We start from the raw sequence: 12557 nt of genomic DNA, 5'->3' as shown, positions 1-12557 counted from the left end.
ACTTGTTTCTACCTATTAACAACTCTTTCAAGTGCCAACTAGGGAAAAAGCACTGGGGAGTCTCAATACTCAATGTACATTTCCAATCCATCCCTATGCTTTATAAAGCTGGTGTGTCCAAGTTCACTACATTTGATTCAACATCTTACAATATGAACTTTCCATCCTCCTCTGGGATCAACAGAGACTGCTTGCTTGCAACTGAGCCCTGAGTCCTTGCCACATATGGCCTTTGAGAATTGGTTTTCTTTTGACAATTATCAACCAAGCTTTATGGTTTTTACTCCAATTTTTGATGCTTTTTCAGAGGTATATATTTCTGCTTCCAGACTCTGAACCCCTCTTCAAGAAGTGGGGGAAAACATTTTTATTCATTGTTTTCTTTTTGTCAGTCCTAGGGCTTGAACTCTGGGCCTGGGTACTTTCCCTGAGCTCCTTTTGCTCAAGGATACTGCTCTACCACTTGAGCCACAGTGCCACTTCTGGCTTTTTCAGTGTTTAATTGGAGTCTTTCAGATTTTCCTGCCCAAGCTGGCTTCAAACCCTGATCCTCAGATCTCAACCTCCTGTGTAGCTAGGATTATAGGCACCAGTCAAAGGCACCCAGCGAAAAAACACTGTTTTTTTTTTTATTGACTTTTTTTCCTGCAAGCCTTTAGAACTCACTTTTCCTGCTCTGCTAAAGTCTATCTCTGCTTTCCATTTTTTATCATCCAAAATTTTGCTCTTATGTCCTATTCCATTTGCTGTTACTGGTTTATCATTTTACTTTTGTTTCAGTCAAGTTATGAGGGGGGCATAGACAAATGCGTTGTTTCATAGGAAATATGTTGTTTCATAGGAAATGTGTTGTTTCATAGGAAGCCCCATTTTTCTTCTTTGCATATTTCCTGGATAGTCCATCAGTCCAAGTCAGACCTCTATATCTTATTTCCCTTTTAAATAAATTACATCCTAACCTGAGACTAATTGCCATGGTAAGATGTTTTATCTTCTTTTTGAAGATGTGGCCACTTAAAAACAGAATGTTCCTGTGGTTTTCTCTTGTTGTTTATCTCTGTTTCATATAGATTAAACTCTCATGCTGCCTTTTATAAAAAGGATAGTAAATTATGTTTTATTTAACTAGTAATTTTTTTTCCTTTTTCAATTGTGTGCAGGTAATCTTAGGCTAGATTTTGGCCTAATGTTGGAAGACCTGGGTCTTATAGTATCTGAAGTTTATACAATTTGATGGATGTTCTTTAAGAAAGAGAATAGGAACAAATATGGTGGCTCATACCTGTAATCCCAGCACTCTGGAAGTAGAGACAGGAGGATTGTGTTTGAGGCCATACTGAAAGTGAGAAGAGGAACAGGGGAGAAGGAGAAGAAGAAGTAGAAAGCAGGAGACGGAGAGGAGAAAAGGAAAAGAAATATTTACAATAACAAGATACTTTAAAATTATAAGCTTAAACAAAGTGACCAATACCCTAAGTAAAAAAGCTAGAAATTCATAAATTCATTTACTTACTATGTATTAAATTTCTGTAGTGCTACTTTACATGCATTTTGTTGTTTGATCTATGCATTCTATTTTTTTTTTTTTTTTTTGGCCAGTCCTGGGCCTTGGACTCAGGGCCTGAGAACTGTCCCTGGCTTCTTCCCGCTCAAGGCTAGCACTCTGCCACTTGAGCCACAGCGCCGCTTCTGGCCGTTTTCTGTATATGTGGTGCTGGGGAATCGAACCTAGGGCCTCGTGTATATGAGGCAGGCACTCTTGCCACTAGGCTATATCCCCAGCCCTGATCTATGCATTCTTTTTTTTTTTTTTTGGCCAGTCGTGGGCCTTGGACTCAGGGCCTGAGCACTGTCCCTGGCTTCTTCCCACTCAAGGCTAGCACTCTGCCACTTGAGCCACAGCGCCGCTTCTGGCCGTTTTCTGTATATGTGGTGCTGGGGAATCGAACCTAGGGCCTCGTGTATCCGAGACAGGCACTCTTGCCACTAGGCTATATCCCCAGCCCGATCTATGCATTCTTGATCTATGCAGAAAACATGTGACTTTACATGAAGATGTATCCACTAATAGCACAAACATATTCAGGTTTGCATAAATAGAACCCTGATAATCTCCATTCTACACTATTGCCATCAAAAAGAAAACAATGTATTGGACATTCATAATTTTATATGTTATATTATATAATATATTCCTAATTTCTTAAGAAAAACTTCTATTTTGACTAGACATCAATAACAACACAAATTTCTTCTTACTTTACATATCTGATCATGGAAAGACTATCCCCCAGACTGAGGAAGGCACCCCCTGTCAGCAATGTCCTTGTTTCCAGCCATTCTTATACACCAAGGAGCACCTGGATCCCTATCTTCCTATTATCTCCCACTTAGGGCCATTTCTCGCTGAGGACATTAAAAAAACACAATGTACCTGATCACCTAGACGCTCTGGCACTTGACCTTCTTACTCCAATAACAGTTTTTTCTTCACCATTTTTCAGTCATATATTCCTATAATCTTGCCATTATTATACCTGTAAATGCATCTCCAAAATCTTAGTTCTACACTCTTTGCATGTGTGTGTGTCGGGTGTGGGGGGGGGGAGGAAGGGACTGGGGCCTAAACTCAAGGCAGTGTGCTCTCCTTTGGCTTTTTTCACTCAAGGCTGGTGCTCCACTACTTGAGCCGCACTTCTACTTCTGTTTTTTTGAACTGTGTTTCTCAGATCTTGTCTCCTGAGTACCTAAGATTACAGGTGTGAGCCCCCAGTACCCAGCTTGAAATTTTACTTTTCAACCAATACATTCTACCTCTTCGGCATACTTACTCTTGCATCCCATTCCAAACATTTTTAACTTGTTGATCCACTGATTTTCTCATAACCTAGCATTATTTTCATGTCTCTCACTTGGCTTCAGTTCTGAAGTTTATCACCAGACTTCTTTCTGTGTGCACCTGCTCAGTTAAATGAGATTAAAACCAGCAACGATATGATTGAAGGCATAACCATGGTAGTCCATTCTGTCTGGCGGTTCCATAATCCTAGTATGACTGCTCTCCTATGCTCAAAAAGGACTAGGTCATGTTGGTGTTTTCAACTCCATCACCTCCTTATTCCAACCTTATTCTCAATTGTTGAATTTGCCTTCATACTTCACTTAAACTTGGACTTCCTGTGTTTTACTAAAAAGCTCTCAGCCTGCCAGGCGCCCGTGGCTACACAGGAGCTGAGATCTGAGGATCATGGTTTAAAGCCAGCTCAGTCAGAAAAGTCCCAGTGATACTCTTATTTCCAATTACCACTCAAAAAACAGAAGTGGCTCAGAGTGGTAAAGTGCTAGCCTTGAGCAAAAGAGTTTAGGAACAGTGCCCAGGCCCTGAGTTCAAGCCCCTTGACAAATGGAAAAAAAATGTGGTCAGCCTCACTCAAAGACCATCAGTGCCTCCCCCCTTTCAAGGGTTTTGCTTCTACAGTTATATACATCACCTCTAATCCTTGGATCCACTACCTGGAGGTTGAATTTTCAACACTGAGCCTTTGGGAAGGCGGTTTGTATCTAAACCATAACATTTATCATATAAAGCCAATTTCCCCTTCTCTATTAAATCATTCCCTTCAACATAAAAATAAGCTAGAGTGATTATCTCTGTATTCATTTTCTTTTTGAAAATAAATTATTGTCTATTGTAAAGGTGAGGAACAGGGAAATAATTACATAAGGAAGATAATGAATACATTTCTTTTTTTTTTTTGGCCAGTCGTGGGCCTTGGACTCAGGGCCTGAGCACTGTCCCTGGCTTCTTCCCGCTCAAGGCTAGCACTCTGCCACTTGAGCCACAGCGCCGCTTCTTGCTGTTTTCTGTATATGTGGTGCTGGGGAATCGAACCTAGGGCCTCGTGTATCCGAGGCAGGCACTCTTGCCACTAGGCTATATCCCCAGCCCAATACATTTCTTTTTGAATGCTTTTACCTCTCCCTCATTTTCTCCTACTCCCCACTTCACTCCATTCTCCCCCAAGTTGTAAAGTTCATTTCCAACGTAGTGTCTAGTGAGTATCATTGTTGGATTAATTCATCCTTTGTCTTGCTGTTTCGGTGATTTCCTTTCCTCTCCACATATAAGATAAACTAGTATACAAAAGAAACACTGCAAAAAAACTTAAAAAAAAAAAAAGAAAGAACTGCAAACAGTACATAATAAAAACCTCTTGTTTGCAATTCTTGGGGTTTATTCTGATATGTTTCATTATATATGGTCATATGCACCTAGTAATTGGGCTATTGTGATCCTCTGCTATGAATATCATAGACATATTCTAGTTAAATGCTAACAAATTTGAGAATCTGGAAGAAATGGAAGACTTTCTAGCAAATGTTGATATACTCAAACTAAACCAAGAAGATTTAGACTAACTAAATAGACCCATATCAAGTTCAAATAGAAGCAGCAAGAAGAGACCTTCTATCTAAGAAAAGCCCAGGACCACATGGATTTACAGCCAAATTCTATAAGGCCTTCAAAGGAGAACTCACTCCAATACTCCTCAAACTCTTCAATGAAATTGAACGTTCACTACCAAACTCCTTCTGTGAAGCCAGCATAGCCCTCATCCCAGGGATTCGCCAAAGAAAGAAAAGTATAGACCCATTTATTTGATGAAGATTGATGCAAAACTTCTCAGATTCTAGCCAACTAACTTCAACAACTCACTAAAACCACTATGACCAAATAGGATTCATTCCAAGGATGCAAAACTGGCTCAACACAGGCAAGTTAATTAATGTAAATCAATGCATCACTAGGCAAGGACAAGAACCACATGGTCATCTCCATAGATGCAGAAAAAGCATTTGCTAAGATCCAACACCACTTTATGATGAAATCTTCTAGTTTCCTTTTAAATGTGTGACAATTTTCTATATTTAGCACATGATGACTTTATCATTTTATAGTTTTTTGTGTTTTTTTTTTTAAGTCCCCATGAGACTTTTTTCCTTTTCTCTGCCAGTCCTGGGCCTTGGACTCAGGGCCCAGAGCACTGTCCTTGGCTTCTTTTTGCTCAAGGCTAGCACTCTACCACTTGAGCCACAGCGCCACTTCTGGCCATTTTCTATATACATGGTGCTGCGGAATTGAACCCAGGGCTTCATGTATATGAGGCAAGCACTTTTGCCACTAGGCCATATTCCCAGCCGCCATTTTATAGTTTTATATAAGTCTCCCACACTAGACTCACTGAGCTAAAATGCAAAGGCCAGAAAAAGCTTCATTTTGAATCTTTTTTTTTTCTTTTTTACTTTTCCATATCTAGGGTCTACCCCCATTCCCTGGATTGTGATCCTTTTCATTCATCTTCAAAGTAGACAAAGGTGCATCTCTCTGTTCCTTTCCTCCATAGTCATTTCTCAGTATGTTTTTCTCTATTTTCTCCCTGCTTTACATTTGAGGATCCTTGGGCCCACTTGGATAATCCAAATTAATCTCCTTATTTTAAGACCAGTCAATTATTAATCTTAATCTCCACTTGCCATGTTCACAAGTTCTATAGAAGTTAGAACCTGAAGACTTTGGGCGGTCACCATCTGTCTGCAATACTCTCATAAAGAAATAAACTTCCCTTGGTTCTAATCTAGTCAGAATTCTATTTCGCTGTTGAAGTTCTTGGATGAATTATGCTTTAGTAAGTATTTCTACTTTCCATTCTTCCCATTCTTCCCCTCAAGATTTCCAAATGTTCTTTGGTCCTCACCATTCTACTTATGTTGATAAATGCAGTGCTTATATCTTCTTTTTTAATCCTACTTAGGTACTTCACATTATTTGGAACAAACAATGAAGTCTTAAATCTTTATATTTTGGTTCTTCTACTTCCTAGTAATCAACAGGAACATTTTCTTTTTGCCTGCCATCCTTGTTGGATACTCCTTCTTAGCCTTCTTTACCCATTTCTCTTCTATGAATTAATCTCTAAAGACTAAGGTCATCTTAGGACATAGTTGTCCCTCTTTTTTCTCAGGCGGCACTCTCCCTAGATGATTCCATGGAATTCCATGGTTTTAGAAACCACTGCCAAATGTGTGTCTCAAAGTGACCTTTTCCTCTGTACATTCCAGACTTTCATATCCCATTTTGCCACTTGATAACTCCATGTTGCTATCTCTAAATGAATATAGCCAAACAAAGCTCTCTCATCTACTTCTCCATCTGCTCCACCTGATTCTTCTCTCATCTCTACCCCTTTTGATAACATTGTCTCAAGTAAAACTTTGAAAGTTTCTTTAATTCATCTGTTTTCCCTTACCCCATAAATCTATTGCATCATCCTATGACCAGCCATTGAAATCCTCACAAACAACCAGAATGATCTTCTCAAACTCTAAGCAGACCTATTACTGCCTTATAACTTTTTCCCCTGTATTTAGCCTCTGATGGAGTCCATGATAGCCACTGTGATTCAAGAAGGCCCAGTTGTACCTCATATTCATAGAGCTTTTTAGCATCTATATGGTACTTTCTTTGTAGGTATGCAAATGCAAAAGTAATGGGGTCATGGCAACCAGGCAGAAGTTTGCTGCTGAGTTGGAACCCCTTCAAGGCACAACTGATGGAGTGATGCCTTGTGGAGCTGTAGGGGTGGAGCCACAATGGGATATTCTGCAGATCAGAATATCTTAGAAAGCTTCCAACATCAGTGTGCAGCAACCATGTGGGTATCAAGTAGGAACATCATAGTGACAAAGCTGCTTAGTGCTTTGGGGTCCCATTATCAGACCCTGAGTGCAAACCCTAGTACTGGCATGCATGCATGAAGACAAACACACACACACACACACACACACACACACACACACAGCAACTCTAAAAATATTGGATTTGTCTCACCTTATGTGTATGTGTGTGTAATATTTTATTTAAATATAATTTATATATAAATCTCTATAGATAGATAGGTAGATAGATAGATTTTGTTGTTGTTGATTGTAGGGTTTAAACTCAGGACCTGGGAACTGTCTTTAAGTCTTTTGCTCAAGGCTAGAGCTCTACCACATTGAGTCTCAGTTCCACTCTGATTTCCTGGTTGCTAATTGGAGATAAGAATCTCACGGACTTTCCTGCCCAGGCTGGCACTGAACCATGATCCTCAAATCTCAGCCTCCTGTCGGGAGCCGAGCTAGCAGCTAAGCTCATCCTGACCTCTGGCTGTGCCGATGTCGCCAAGATGTCTCGAGCCAAACTTGCACCTAGGTTCATTTTCACCTCTGGCTGTGCTGTTACCGCCAGGATATGCTAAAGGCAAAGTCCTCAGCCACTGTCCGGAATTGCTTTGCTATGTCCCCACCTTGCTATGTCCGCTGGAGTAGATTCCTATGTTAATCAATCTTGTCCTGTGTTTACTGTAATCAAATGTTGCAAACTTCAAAGACTCTTTATGTTCTGGAATTTTAACAACCCTATGCTATTCCCTGGTTCCAAAACTGCATATAAGCTGGAAGTTAAGAATAAACTGTTGCTGCAGTCTTGAGGTTCAACCTTATGGCTGCAGACCTCCCGTACCCCATCTTTGTCTCTTGTCTTTTTCTCTTGCCTTATTTTTCCTTTTCCGTATCCCTGCCGCCCCTCAGTCAGGATTTCTGTTCCCCTGCCGGCTGGCCCGGCAGGTTTGGCTCCTGGAACAGGGACTTGAAGACCTGGGATCGACGGCAGGTGACCCCCGCTCAGGTAAGGACGTCCGAATGCTTGGGAAGGAGAGCGGGAGGAGAGTGTATTGTCGGGAGTAATAAATTATGGGACAAGGTAATAGCCGCATGCTATACATGCAGGCCCCCAAAGGCATGCTTAATGCCCGGGCAGTGAAAGTTGGCCAAAGTAACTTAGAACGTTTCTTTTATTTTATTGAGAAAGCATGCCCCCAGTTCCTGGAGGAAGGAACCAATAACTTAGAAACTTGCTAGAAAATTAAAAAAAAAAAAAAAAAAAAAGGGAACATTATCATGCAACTGGCCCTGAGAAGACCTCAGTGGATGCTATTATTCTTTGGTTTCTGGTCCGAGATTGCTTAGATCTTAGCCATGAATAGATTAAATTCGATCAGTCGATTGGAGAAACTGAACAGGGACCTGATGAGTGTTGCCCAGCCCCAGGAGCGTATGCTGCTGCCTGGGAAGAGCTGAGAAAATTAACAAGACCTGAACCCACTGAGTTAGACATTAAGGAAGACTCAGATGGCTCAGACTCTGAGGAGAAATTATTCAATAAGCCTATTAAAGATAGATTGACCTATGTTGAGACTATGTTAAAATCAGTTATAGCTCTATTGTCACAGCTTCATCCAGAACAACAAACTCCTTTAAAGGGAGTCCTGGCAGACTTACAGCTCTCCTAGGTGCAGGCTGCTAGCAGGGGGAAGGGACCTGAGGCTAGGGAAATGCTAACACCACCAAGGTAACTTGTCCTGACCGAGCGCTCTATTTCCATCCACCAGGACAGATTTGAAACCCCAACCAGGGTGAGTGACCATTAGCGTGGAGCTTACATTTTCCATAAATCCACTGGGCTAGGTCAAGGAGATCAGCAATTGTGGGTGTTTGGAGACAACTGATCTCTAGTTCAGCTCAGCTGGTTGCTCCTCAAGTCTAAATTGTTTCAGGAATGCTGCTCAAGTTTGAGCCCAATCATATATATTTGGAATATTTTGCAGGACTTACCTAACTTCTATGAGCGCTCAGGCAGATGAAGTTCTCTCTGTCTCTTTTTCTGTCTCCCTCTAAACTCTACCTGCCTGCCTGTGACATAGGATGGGTATTGATATTTGTTTAACATCTGCTTTAAAAGACTCAAAGAAAGGTTTTCTATTCTTGTTATTGATGTTTAAGTTTTGTAGATTCAGTTAAATTCTGCTTGTTTGGCTAAATCATAAACTTTCTCTAGCATTGAGCACATGGTAGACAATAGGATTGGATGGAGTGAAAGCCGGCCCATCCCCCAGGTGACAAGCATGCCAAATTCCTGGAGGCTGGGCAGAGACTTGGAGTCCTGTGGCCTTGCATTTCAAAGGTGCCTTACAATTCAAATGCTGGAAGATGAAGGTGTCTTACTGTGAGCTCACTGTCTGTGTTTATACCCTGTCTCCCATATGCTCCCTTTGTGAGCTAAACTGGTTTCTCAAAATTTGGCTTCTCAGATGATCTGAAAATTTTGGTTTGCTGAAAAGATTTTTTTTTGTTTACTATCTAACCACGTGGTTCTAGAATATAGGCAAAATAATATCATTTGCCACTGGAATTCCAGAAAAACTTACATGGCCAATTAAAGAACAATTCTAAGCGCGCCCCAAAACGTGTGCACATTGTCTGTATGTGTATGTATGTCTATGTCTATGTCTGTCTGTTGGTAAAACTTAAAAACAAAACAAAAAACAGGTTTTAAGCCTAAACTGATATGTTTGGGAGCAAACAAATGTGTCTAAGAAAAACTCCAAAAGGTTCTAATATTCAGCACGTAATATAAGTATAATGATGTACAACCAGTGTGTTATTCTTTATGTCTATCTATGCTAAGAGTCAAGTGTACACCTAATCCTGACAATTCTTTGGTATAGATTAAGATTTTGCTTCTCCATATTTTTTTTTCTCTTTTTTCGCTGTGCTCTCATAAACTCTTTAAGATCAAGGGACCAGAATCATTTTGAAATAACTGCATAGGTGTGACTATTAACCTAAATTTTCTGGACCCCAAATTAACATTTTGCTTTATAGGATACAGGTTGACATGTGTGCTAGCTGAGTGGACCGTGGCAGTCTATGGCTACAGAAAGCTGCCTCCACAGTCGGCTCCCAAACTGGGAGTTGTTTGTGATTCAGAAACTGCTACAGAGAGCAGACTTGGTTGGCCTTCAATCTGTGTGGATTTTGTGACTAGAAAGATGGTTAAAGGCCCAAGCCTTCTAAAATCTGTTTAAAAATGCCCTTAACCAGTCTGTGTAGAAATTTACAGGCAACAAGCAGGAAATGTGACAGCCTATCCAGGGAACTCTACAAAAAAAATTATCCAGATGCAAACCATCTCTCCTGCTGGCCTGCTAATTTGGGATGGAAGACACAGCCACTTCAGATCCACTGAAGCTGAGACTTATTGTTATTCATTTGTTTTCTCTTTCACGTGCCAGTAAGGTAAGGTTAAATAATATGATTAGATTTAATGACACTTGGACCCCATTCAGTCTGCCGTTCTTTAAGTGTTACAGCAAAACTCTGGCAACTACTTGGTGGTCAATTCTTAGCAACTTACAGGTAAACTCTACTCCTTTTGTTCTCCTATTGGTTTAATTGGAAATAAAAAAGGCTTTTATGGCTAAGACTCTTTGGATAGTTCAAAGCCAGCCCAGGCAGAGAAAAATAAAAATCCCTCTTGGTCATATTTTGGGTCCTTATTATTTTACTAGTCAGAAATTACAGGTTAAGACTTCTCATTTGCGTACTTTGCATGATTTTCAAAAATTTCTGGGAGATATTAATTGGCTTCACCCTTATCTTAAATTGTCCACAGCTAAATTAAAACCCTTATTTGATCTATTAAAAGGTGAGAAAGGAGTTTTGGGTCCTTAGACATATTTTGGGTTCAAAACATAAACTGGGAAAGGCCCGAGCTTACAATCTATATACAAGAAAAGCCCTTCCGAGGTCTGTTAGATACAGGAGCAGATGTGTCTGTGATAGCCAAGAGACATTGGCCTTCCAACTGGCCTCTTACTGCGTCTCTTACATCCTTGTAGGGGATTGGCCATGCCGCAGACACCCAACAAAGCAGTGCCATCCTTAACTGGAAAAATGGTGAGGGGCATTCTGGGACTTTCCAGCCTTTTGTATTAGATCATTTGCCCATAAATTTGTGGGGCAGAGATATTATGGAAAAAATGGGAGTTTATTTGTTTAGCCCTAGTGACGCAGTCATTCGTCAACTCCTAAGTCAAGGGCTACTGCCTTCAGGAGGATTGGAAAGCCATCAGCAAGGGATTAGAGAACCCATTCAACCTCAGCCCCGACCTCCTAGACAAGGGCTGGGATATTTTTAACGGGGGTTGCTGCTCGTCCTGTCCCTCATGCCGATCCTATCACATGGTTATCAGACACTCCGGTGTGGGTGGATCAGTGGCCCCTATCAATTGAAAAGATTGTTGTTGCCCAACAGCTGGTGCAGGAACAGCTGGACTTGGGCCACATTGCTCCTACTACTTCCCCATGGAATTCACCTATTTTTGTTGTTAAGAAGAAATCTGGCAAATGGAGACTCCTACAGGATCTCCGGCGAGTAAATGCCACCATGGAACTTACGGGGGCATTACAACTGGACTTGCCCTCTCCTATGGCAATTCCTCAAAATACATATAAAATTATAATTGACTTAAAAGATTGTTTTTATACCATACCTCTTGCTCCTCAAGATTGCAAACGCTTTGCATTTATTGTCCCCTCTACTAATTTTAAAGAACCCATGAAACGGTACCATTGGCTAGTGTTGCCTCAAGGCATGGCGAATAGCCCCAACTTGCGTCAAAGCTTTGTAACATGGGCTCTCTCTCTTCTACTTGCCAAAATTTTCCTTCTGTTTGGTCTGTTGAAGGGGGACCCTGACCCTACATCTCCCAGAGAAATGACAACTGAAGCAGCAAAAGCCTTGAGCATAGTAAATTCTGCCATTTCTTCCCAACATGTAAATTATATAGATTACTCAGCCTCTTGGGAAGCTTATATTTTAACTATATCTCATTCTCCAACAGCGGTCCTTTGGCAGAAGGGACCCCCTTTTGTGGTTTTCCTTGCCTGCTACTCCTTCAAAAGTATTAATTCCTTATTATGAATTGGTAGCCACCTTAGTCCATATGTGCCGTGTGGAATCTTGTAAGTATCTTGGACGAGATCCACAGGTTATTTATATCCCCTATACTTTGCAGCAGCAAGAATGGCTTTATATTCATTGTGATTCCTGGGCCATTGCTTGGGCCAATTTTGTGGGCACAATTTCACATCATTGTCCCTCCAACAAATTACTTCACTTTGCCTCTTCTTACCATTAAGTGAGGACAATGCTATTACAAATGAGGCTACCCAAATTTTTCTTTCTCAAATTGACTTGGCAAAGCAATCACATGCTGCCCACCATCAAAACAGTCGTGCCTTACGTCAACAATTTCATATTACTCGTGAGGCAGCTCGTCAAATTGTAAAAACTTGTCCCAACTGTGCTACCTTCCTGCCTGTGCCCTCCAATGGGATTAATCCCCGAGGCTTAGTGGCTAATCATGTTTGGCAAATGGATGTTACCCACATCCCCTCTTTTGGACGGCTCAGCTTTGTCCATGTTACAATAGACACTTACTCTAATTTTATTATGGCTACTCCTCTTAGCGGGGAAGCTGGCAAACATTGTATCTCCCATGCCTTACGCTGCTTTGCTACTATGGGACTTCCTAAACAAATTAAAACTGATAATGGTCTGGGATATGTTGGACGAGCTTTTAAAACTTTTTGCAAATCTTACCAAATTGTTCACT

Source organism: Perognathus longimembris, chromosome 18 (assembly GCF_023159225.1).
Source record: "Perognathus longimembris pacificus isolate PPM17 chromosome 18, ASM2315922v1, whole genome shotgun sequence".
Taxonomy (NCBI): Eukaryota; Metazoa; Chordata; class Mammalia; order Rodentia; family Heteromyidae; genus Perognathus; species Perognathus longimembris.
Note: the sequence above shows the minus strand (reverse complement) of the source record.